The sequence below is a fragment of the Carassius auratus genome, chromosome 28 (genome assembly GCF_003368295.1).
Source record: "Carassius auratus strain Wakin chromosome 28, ASM336829v1, whole genome shotgun sequence".
In the NCBI taxonomy this organism is placed as follows: Eukaryota; Metazoa; Chordata; class Actinopteri; order Cypriniformes; family Cyprinidae; genus Carassius; species Carassius auratus.
The window spans coordinates 26,564,042-26,574,919 of NC_039270.1; the positions used below are offsets into that span (position 1 = coordinate 26,564,042).

General features: G+C 34.9%; 1 protein-coding gene across 3 annotated transcripts in view; it reads right to left on the minus strand.

Annotated features, from left to right (window-relative positions):
• Positions 1–10,506, minus strand: part of LOC113047338 (caskin-1-like) — a 36,022-nt gene extending 25,516 nt beyond the window's left edge. For all 3 annotated transcript variants that reach the window (XM_026208691.1, XM_026208690.1, XM_026208688.1), the window contains exon 1: positions 10,459–10,506. The gene's annotated coding sequence lies outside the window, so the exon portion shown is untranslated. The remainder of the gene's footprint in view (positions 1–10,458) is intronic.
• Between the last annotated feature and the right edge of the window lie 372 nt (positions 10,507–10,878).

A 10,878-nucleotide genomic window follows, 5' to 3' on the forward strand; every position in this document is an offset into this window, starting at 1 on the left:
TTAAATACATTTGCATATTTTTGTGCTGACCCTTGGCAGGGAGTTTGATTGACAGGTCATCTGACCAATCACCTGGCCATTAAACCAGACTTGAACTTGAGAAATAGTGTGCACTAACATCCTTCCACATTTAAAACGAGATACTTTCCCTAGTGAAACATAAATATTAGGGCCGGGACTCGATTAAAAAAATTAATCTAATTAATTAGAGGCTTTGTAATTAATTAATCGAAATTAATCGCATTTTAATCGCATAAAAATATTTGACCTGAGAACAGTGAGAAGTAATTTTTTTTAACATGGATTTATATTATACCATTGAATAATGACTGAATACATAAGCTTAAGCAACAAAATAGTTTATTTTTGTTCAACCAAATCTAGCAGACCAGTGCAATTTTTGCCATGAAGTGTAGCAATAGCATATTTAGAAACAATTTAGAAATAGAAAATTTCAGAAATTCAGGAAGCTTATAGGTGCTGGAACCTTCTGTAAAGTGTTTTTTTTTTTTTTTTTTTAAGTAAAACACAATACTGTCAATTACATTCAGGAAATTGGAAACACTGATTATTAGAAAACATCTCTCTGTTGCTTCAGAGGCCATAACATACTAAGTCCAACTCTCAATAACCTTGGCCAAAACAATAAAGATTCCAACATAAACTGTTGCACCAACAAAATAATACATAGTTCAACATAAAGTTTAAAGTCCACGCTAGCTGCTATATGTTTTGCGTTGAGGTGATACTTGAGGTTTGATGTGCTCATAGAAAGTAAAAGAAAGGATGTGCTGCGGTGATATGCGAACGCTAGTTGGTGCTCCAGTATAATCGGTCCCGCCAAAACTCATCCAGTGAGAAACGTTCCGCGGTGCAAAAATAAGTTATTAAAAATGCGGGAATTTTTTTTTCTGTAATTAATTAATCTTAGTTAACGCGTTATTTTTTGTGTAATTAATTAATCTCAATTAACGCGTGTAAGTCCCGGCCCTAATAAATATACTTAAATGTATTTCAAATACATTTATTTCATGCCAAGTATATAACAAATACATTTACATAGTTAAGTACTTAATAAAAGCCCTTAATTTGTACTTTTAATATACTAAACTGGTGTACTTACAGTCTGGTAAATTTGTGCTTAATGCACTTTAGTTGTGCATAAGTAGTGCTAAATTCCAACTAAAGATACGCAGAAGTATATTTGATTGTGCTAAAGTGGAACTGTTGTAAATATACTTGAAGTACACTTGAAATATCTTACATTTAAAGACTGATATTATTAAACGATCATACAATCCTCATCGATAGTGACAATAAATCACATTTTAGACTTACTATTAAGAAATGTGCATTGCCCACAAGTGCTACAAATAAAGTTTAATCATTTTTAAAAGTGTTGTGCGATATGTCAGTAAATATGTTCACAGGTTTAAACTATAATTAGTATGAAATAAATGTCTTTTTTTAGATATATACAGTATAACTTTTTTTATTAGGGTATATATATTTTTATCAATCAATATTTTTCACATTTGGATCCCAATTTACATACTATTTGATTTTGACTCATAATAGAGACTTAAACATATTACTCATACAGTATATGTAATCTGATATTAACAGAACAATTGTGCCTTCAAGGCACAAGTTAGCAAATATAACAACTAGTTTTGATTATTCGTAACCAGCAGATCTTTGAAACTACAAGCGCTAAAGACTGTATTATTGACCCCCACATTTCACTGTTAATTTAAAAGGTGTTTGTTCAGATGGAATAAACTGCTACTCATCCATCAGTGAGCTCCCACACATCTCACTTCTGGCAGCCGCATCAGTTGGATCATGGTTAATAATCCTACAGCTCAACTGGCTCCTCTGCCTTTTAAACATTTATCTCCAACAAAATGCCATCAAACAAGACAATCCTCCGAGTCAGTGCTGGCAATATCCCTTTCTGAAATAACTCAGCTCTACTTTTTCTCAGTTGTTCTTTCTCCATAACCTTTTTTTTTTTTTTTTTTTGAAGGCCGGTTTCATATCGTTTTATTAAAGTTGGAGGCAGCAAAATGACAGGCTCTTGCTTTCGCATAAATCAAGATCCCACAAGTGCTCCCATTTAAGGGAATGATCTCAGAGTAGAAAGAACATTAAGCCTCTTATGAGAACACTTTAGATTTATTATCACAAGATGTCTGTTATCTCTACTACCGAAGAGAGCAGGGGCGCTACATGGATGTCACAATGTGCGTATGACATACCTGCAAAATGTTATTTTCTCAATTTGGATTGGCCAAGGTGATGGGAAAATTGCTGTTACTGTGTGTTGCTTAGCGACATGCAAAGATTGATGCTTTGCCAAAAAAGAATAGTTAGAAAAGGAATAAATAAATAAATATATATATATATATATATATATATATATATATATAAAATATATATATATATATTATATATATATATATATATATATATATATATATATATATATATATATATATATATATATATATATATATATCAATATGTATATAGACAAATAAAGCAGGCACCTGTTACATTACTATACACTACCATTGAAAAGTTTGGGTTGATAAAAATGGTGTTTTATGTTCACCAAGGTTGCATTCATTTGATTAAATATATAGAAAAAACTGTATATATTTTATATTGTAAAATAGTATTTAAAATGATTATTTTCTATAGTTATACATTTCAAATGTAATTTATTCTTGTGATGGCACAGCTGTATTTTTAGTATCATTACTCCAGTCTTCAGTGTCACATGATCCTCCAGAAATCATACTAATATGCTGATTTGCTGCTGAAGACACATTTCTTATTTATACAGTTGCTCTATATTTTTGTGGTAACAGTCATATATATAATAGGATTCTTTGATGAATAGAAAATAATAAATGTAATGTAATTCAACCAGTTTTATCATCCAAAACCAGTTCGACTGCAGATATATAATGCATACCTGAAATTTAGTCAAATTATATACCAGAACTCTTGCACATATACATATACATATACATATATACATATATATATATATATATATATATATACACACACATACATACATATATACATATACATATATATATATATATATATATATATATATATATATATATATATATATATATATATATATAGTTTTTTTTTATATATATATAAATCTTTAAATGAATGCCACTTTTAAAAAGTGACTTTTATTTCAAAGCAAGTCACATAGTGGCTTTCACTATTTATTTATATTTTTTTCTGTTATATTGATTGGCAGCAATAACAGGAACCCTTAGTATATTAAAAGTCTAAAGATGACGAATTGCATGGAAGAAAGTGCAGGGTTGCAGTTCAAGAAATGAAAACTCCTAATTAGCTGATTGGGTTTAGACATAACAATTAAAGCTTTATTAATGCTCAGTGAGCGTGGTAATGAATTCAGTAAAAGAACAGCTTCATTAATCCTGCCACTGAGTCGTAGCCGCCCAAGCTGTGTGTTTTGAAGACATCCGCAGGTTTATAGATTAGCTCGTTTTTGATCCTCAAAATAAAGTCATTACATTGATTCTCAGCATTACACACATTGAGCATTATCTGCTGAGCTAAAGCAGCATGTTAAATTAGAGAACTGCTGCTCATTTCATGTGGTAGAGACATCATAATGACATAATAATCAACTTGTTTGGTTTTTCATATCTTTTAAGTGAACAAACTGTTCTCATTCACTTTTGTACAATGACTCTTGTTTCTTTTACACTGAAGTCTATCATTGCAAATGTACATGTACATCAAAGCTAACACGTAGCGGCTGTGTCAGGATTTCAGTCTTCTTACTCAGCTTAGGACTCGGCTTCTTACCTGAAAATGAGATGTTGTGGCTGAGAGAATTATCGACTGCTTCAAGAGCAAGATTAGATTTTTTTAGGGGGCTGGCAGCTATATTAATCTTAGATTTTTATGTGGGCTGAATTGAAAAACAGAAGATGAAGCCTCTACAAACAGAGTCTATCAACCCTATGTTTATCCGGTCATGGAAGAACAGACTTTGAGTCCACCTGGAAGCAATGGACAAACAGTGTTGGTATGATCCCCAGTCAGTTTGAAAGCAGTTATGGTTTGTGTTCGATACAATCACACAGAGATTTAAGAGATGACAAAGTAAGATTATCTTGATGAACACAGCCTCACAGTAGATGGCAGTCATGTAGCAATGTTCCTCGAGCTCGTTTCAGACACAGCTTATCTCAGAATCCACTGAAAGCCTCCTGTTTTGCTGTGGCTCTGCTGGGCCTCAACCCTGACCGCAGTGAGAGCGTGTGTTTGTGTGGCTGTCAGTGCCAGTGACCTTCACACTGAGACACATTGCCTTCACAAATCTGTCTAGAACATTGTCACAACAAGCCTTTAAATCAGAGCTTAGTGTGCGCCCCATCTAAAGCGTCTTTGTTTTTATTGTTCCCGCAGATGACTACCGGAACATTCTACCACACAATCCTCCTATCAGCATCAAGCACCTGACAATCCTCACGCCGTGCTCCTGCTGCTTCGTTCACGCACCTTTGATCCTGAAGCATCACAAAAACAGATCTATGACAGCGTTACCGTTCTGCTATTCTTAAAACCTCTTCTTCTAAGAATGGTACCTCAAATCATGCAACTTATAGACGAGAGATGTGTAGTTTCTTTTGTTTAGTTTTTTTTTAATGCAATTATTTTTTTAATAGACTAATAACTTAGTTTCTTAGCAATGCTGGAACAGGTATTATGAACACGAAGCTATGGTTAACACTGTTTCCTGACCAGATGTGACACGACACTGTGATGCGCAATGAAAGGTGTATATTTTTTTTTCTTCTTCACGTTAATCAGCGTTTTTGTCCTAACCAGCATCGAGTGACAGCAGATTCTATTTTAGAAACGGTTTTCTATTTCTGCAATGTTGAGATTTGAACAATATACATGCTGTGACGATGATCTCAGGTACTTTAAGTGCTTTAAGTAAGGGATAATGTACATCCAGCCAGTTGTTATCTCAGAATAAACCCCGATCGTGTGATCAGGACCCCGACGCAAAGTGGAGGGGGGCTTGTATCAGCCTGAAGGGATTTATTCTGAGATTATAACCGGCTGGATGTACATTATCCTGTTTATTACATGGCTACTTGCTACATAAGTAAATACGTAGACACAAAATATCGATTTGAGACAGCAGTAGTCAAAGTGGCAGCAGCTGAGTTTGTATGAAATGAAAGTGAGTCCGCGATACAAGGATGACATAATTAAAATAATTGTACACCATTTTGAATCGAGTTTTAATCAAACACAACGCTTCCACCAAAAATTGTTCAAGCTAGAGTACAGCGCTGACTGCTGTTACCCGGATGAGCCAGTGTTATTAGCTTTTACCGGTTGTTATCCAGGGATAACATACCTCGCAATGTCGCAACTGACCAATAAAATTAAAATGTAATTTAATTTAATGTATGCATTTAGCAGACGCTTTTATCCAAAGCAACTTACAGTGCATTCAGGCTATCAATTTTTAACTATCATGTGTTCCCGGGGAACAAAAGCAGGGATAAAAATGAAAACTGTGAACTCAATGCGAACCAACAAGTTTATTTCATAAAGTGAAGTGAAGTGACATTCAGCCAAGTATGGTGACCCATACTCAGAATTTGTGCTCTGCATTTAACCCATCCGAAATGCACACACACAGAGCAGTGAACACACACACACACACACTGTGAGCACACACCCGGAGCAGTGGGCAGCCATTTATGCTGCGGAACCCAGGGAGCAGTTGGGGGTTCGATGCCTTGCTCAAGGGCACCTAAGTCGTGGTATTGAAGGTGGAGAGAGAACTGTACATGCACTACCCCCACCCACAATTCCGTCCAGCCCGAGACTAGAACCCACAACCCTTCAATTGGGAGTCCAACCCTCTAACCATTAGGCCACGACTTCCCCTAAAAAAAGATATAGTCAGTATATAATCTTAAAAATGGTTTAATAGTTATGAATTTGATTATAAACGTATGTTTTTCGTTATGTGCATTGAGTTTTTAGAGAGCCTGTCCACATGTGCTTCTGTTTGTCTGTAAGGTTTGATTCATTTTGTTGCGTCATATAGCTGTGTATCGTCTGGTCTGTACAGACAAACTGCTTGTCACTGGAATCTTACTCACTAATATCATTGGCTAATATTAAAGACTAAGGCCCAATCCCAATTCTATTTTATACCCCTTCACCTTGTCCCTTGAAACAGAGTGTCAAGGGGTAGGGGAGAAAATATTCCCCTAAGGATTGGGACACCACTACCATAACGTCACACGTCATCAGCGATTGTAGTATAGCTCTTACATTACACACATATACTGGTGTGCTGTGCATTCATAGACAGTAAAATGGTGTACATTAGAGCCTTTAATTATCGTTCTGTATTAATGAGCTGCCTACTAACACACACAAACCAGAAATCGCACAGCTCACACATCCAGGAGAAAATAAACTTGTCAACGCTGCCCCCACGACTTTTATTAAATACAATTTAAATATTGAATCGCTACATTATATTTTCTAGCGACGAGAGGATACAATCGCTGTTTTTAAGTAAACTCACTCTAAAAACATAAACGCACAAAACACACAACTTCCATTTCCCTCTCTCTCTCTCTCGAATAGACAATATTTGAGAAAATGGTTTAGCGATTTCTAATTATTGGGGGGATTAGTCTACGGCAGTTATGGCCCTGATCAAACATATGCTGTGGCACTATCATGCAGTCTGTAATGATAGGAAGTTAGCAAATATTAGCGATTTTTTGCAAATATTTCTTTGAGTAACATGACCATTAATATGAACTCACAATTGAATGTAACATAAAACAAATGATTACTTTTCGTTAAAATCTTTATTTATGCCAAAAAAGCTTACATTCATAGACAGCCATGTAGCATTTTTGTAGCAGCCATGTTTCCTAGATAATTCATACCCCTTCGTTTGAATGTGGTCCCAAAAAAACATCGTTTTGAAGGGCTATCTGGCCCTTCCCCTTACCCCTTTCCCTTCAACCAAAAAAGAATTGAGACACCCCTACCCCTCTGTTTTGCACGTTCAAGTGAAGGGGTAGGGGTAGAATTGGGATTGGGCCTAACTTTACTCGTATATTTTAAATTTAATCCACTGTAGCTGATCCATGTGCAGCTCTTCAGTGTCACCTTCATTGGACCTCACAATCACACAGGGTGTGAGATATTAAAGTGATTGCAGGGGAGTGTGTATTGATGTCTGACTGTCATTTCAAGGCTAGAAGGACCACCACCCATCCAACTGGCAGTTTAACCTCCGAAAACAGGGATCATCCCACACTGCATTTCCTCACTGCTGCTGCTCTATTCTCCACTCAGCAGAAAACATCATTTCATCTCTGCTAAGAAAGCAATAGTCTATGGAGAAGGAATTAATGTGTGAGTCATTTATCTCACTGATACAAATGTGGCCAGAGGAAGGCTGCGCGTGTAAATACTGTGCGTGGAGGAGGTATACAGCGGTTTAGTGTTACAGCTTTCATTTCCTTAAAACCCATGAAGCAGGGCTGTGATGATGAATGCCTCTGTTGGGCAAGTCAAAGTCACCTTTATTTATATAGCGCTTTTTACAATATAGACTGTAACAAAGCAACTGAACAGGATTAAATATGAAAATAGTGTGTCAATAAAGCACAAATGCAGTTCATCATTGAATTCAATTATGTCCTCATCCAGCTCAGCTCAGCTCAGTTTAAATAGTATCAGTGCAATCAAGTCGACAAAAATCGCTGGAAAATGAAGTGTTCAGTGACAGTGATCAATAGAAGAGATTTTTTTAAATTATTCTGCCGCTTTCACAGCTTGACAGACTACAGCAAAATAAAACAGCCTTTGATCTATGGATGTCTGAGCTCAAAGCAGGACAGGCCCCTGCTGTATTTTTTGGGTCATTGTAAAAAGTCTAACTATGTTGTTGTGATCGGTTTAAGGGTAGTTTTGTTAGATGATGTTTGTGTATTTGCACCTGACCGCATGTGTGAGAGTGCGTCAGTGTGTGTTTGCCCATCCGTCTGCACATGTGAGAATTAGTGAGTGTTTATGGCAGCCTGCCCATCCACCGTGTGTATGACTGTGCTTTTGTGTGTGAGGTGCAATTTCTGTGGAATCCTGTCTTCGCCACAAGGCCTTTAAAGGCTGGAGAAAAGAAAAAGAATACACTTTTAGGAGCCCAATGTTTTTAATGTTTACATTATCACTAGATAACAGGGGTGTGCAATATTTATCATCTATTAAAATATAGTAATTGCTGTGACGATGTGTCACTCAGTTTACAAAAATTGTAATTCAATGACCATTCATAAAGACAGTCGCTTGCTTCATTTCTAAATGAATCAGCATTCTGAACCTAACATTTAAACAAATGATTAAATGAATCACTAATGAAGACAGGGACGTCCCACCACCTACTGGTGGTTTTAGAGTCATATTTATTAATCCATGATAGGACTAAATCAGTCAAGGTACCACCACAAAAATACACTCAGACAATTTTATTTACAAAATTGTCAGTATCGCACACCCCTACAAATAAAGTTGGTGGTTCAGATCACCATCGTTCATGAAAGTCAACATATTCCCATGGTTAGTATTTGTATGGCACTCTTACAAAATGAAATGACAGAGAATCAGTTTACATCTTTGGTTTGACTAGGTTCATTAATTTTGTTGAATCTATTTTTGTATTCCATTGTTTTTTTCTTTTTTTTAAGCTACATCAACAGAAATAACTGACCTTGCAGCACTAGAAACATTTATGCTTCAGTCCAGGTGTCTGTGTGCTCTGTGCCAAACCACAAACCACCCTTTGCATTATATCTCAACACAGATTCTTCTTTTCAGCTCTTCTTTACTCAAGAAAAACTTCAGTAGAGTGCATGATTCACAACCAATATGTACAGTACACCACTAGAACATCCGGATACAGGATATTTGGAACAAAGCAGCTCTATGACGCTAGCACAAATAACACACTGCCACAAATAACACAATGCTCTCTGGCTCTGAAACACGCTGGATAGAGCTGAACAAACATTAAGGGGCAGCTGAAAGAGTTATTCAATGTGGCAGAAGCAATTTGGATGAGAGCAAATATGTCATACTTATAATCTAGCTATTTTGATCAGCAATCGACATACAATTATGCTGTGCAATGAACAGTCCCAAAAAGCATTTGGACAGTTAAGACACATTTTAAAACGTATACTATAGATTTATGTAATCGATCGCTTTTGCCATCTGTGGTTTAAACATAAAATAGTAAAAGAGTTTTATTTTTCAATGCTTACAGACCTTTTCTGCCAAATCTCATTGAACAGCTCTGAATAAAAAACATTCTGGACTTAATATACAGCAAGAACCTGGCTTTGAATGCATTGGTATTTAGTTTATTACTAACTAAAATTATAATGCCAAAAAGAAGTTCTACTTCAAATGAAAAAAAGAGTGCTGTCAAACACGCAATTAATCACATCCAAAATAAATGTTTTTGTTTACATAATATATGTATGCTGTTTATTTATTATGCATATATAAATACACATACATACAGTATATATTTTGACAATATTTACACACACACACACACACATACATATATATATATATATATATATATACATTTATATTATTACATTTCATATTATATATTAATATATTTAATATATAATTTCTTTTTTTTTAAATATATACATGCATGTGTTTGTTTTCATATATACATAATAAATATACACATTATAAATATACACATTACACACTCATATAATATATAAACAAAAAGTTTTCTTTTAGATGTGATTAATCGCAGTTTGACAGCACTAAAACATAGTAACATGTTTCTTTAACATTTGACAACCAAAAAGGGTTCAAATTCTTTTGTCTCAATTTTGAGCATGCTCCTTTTCAATTATAAATGTAAAAAACTACTTTTTATGTTTTGCTTAAAAACGTGTCTGTGATACATTTATTTACAAAAATACCACATTTTTAACCACTGTATAATAATTAAGCACTGATTAAGTTTAAATTAAAGAGCAGTTATGGATTGATATGGTTATTTAATGTATAGTATATGGACTTGTGTATGGATTAACTGGTTCTCACCATGAATATATCCCTAGATGCTGGATTGGAGTTAAGAAAGAAATTAACAAACAATATGTATATGGAGGCTAGTTCGATAAACAGACAAAAGAGAGTGACTGGGAAAGAGACTTGGATAAAAAAAATTCTAATCCAACAAGCACACAAGAACTCTAGCAGATCCCGAGGATATTTGGCAGTCAGACAGGAACGATCATGTTTACAAGAGACTGCCACATGGAGCCATATAAAGTCCTTATATGTCCCACTCACCCATCAGTGTCCTGGAAGTTGACGTTCACCTTCTTGGCAGAGCCCAGCAACTCTAAAGAAAGAAGAGAAGGAAAGAAGGATGAGTATGATTAAAAAGCAACAGTACACTGTGGGAGTAAGGACATTTCACAGCATGTTATATGATAGTATGGTTTTATATACAGTTTATATAGCAAAAAGTAAAATTTTAACAAATAAGTGTTGGAGAGTAGTCTATTTTAAAATTTACTACTCAAGTACTGAAAGTAAAAGTAGAAGTATTGTGTTATGTAGCTATATTAAAGGGGGGTGAAATGCTCGTTTTCACTCAATATCCTGTTAATCTTGAGTACCTATAGAGTAGTACTGCATCCTTCATAACCCAAAAAGTCTTTATTTTTATTATATTTATAAGAGAAAGATAGTCTGTACCGATTTTTC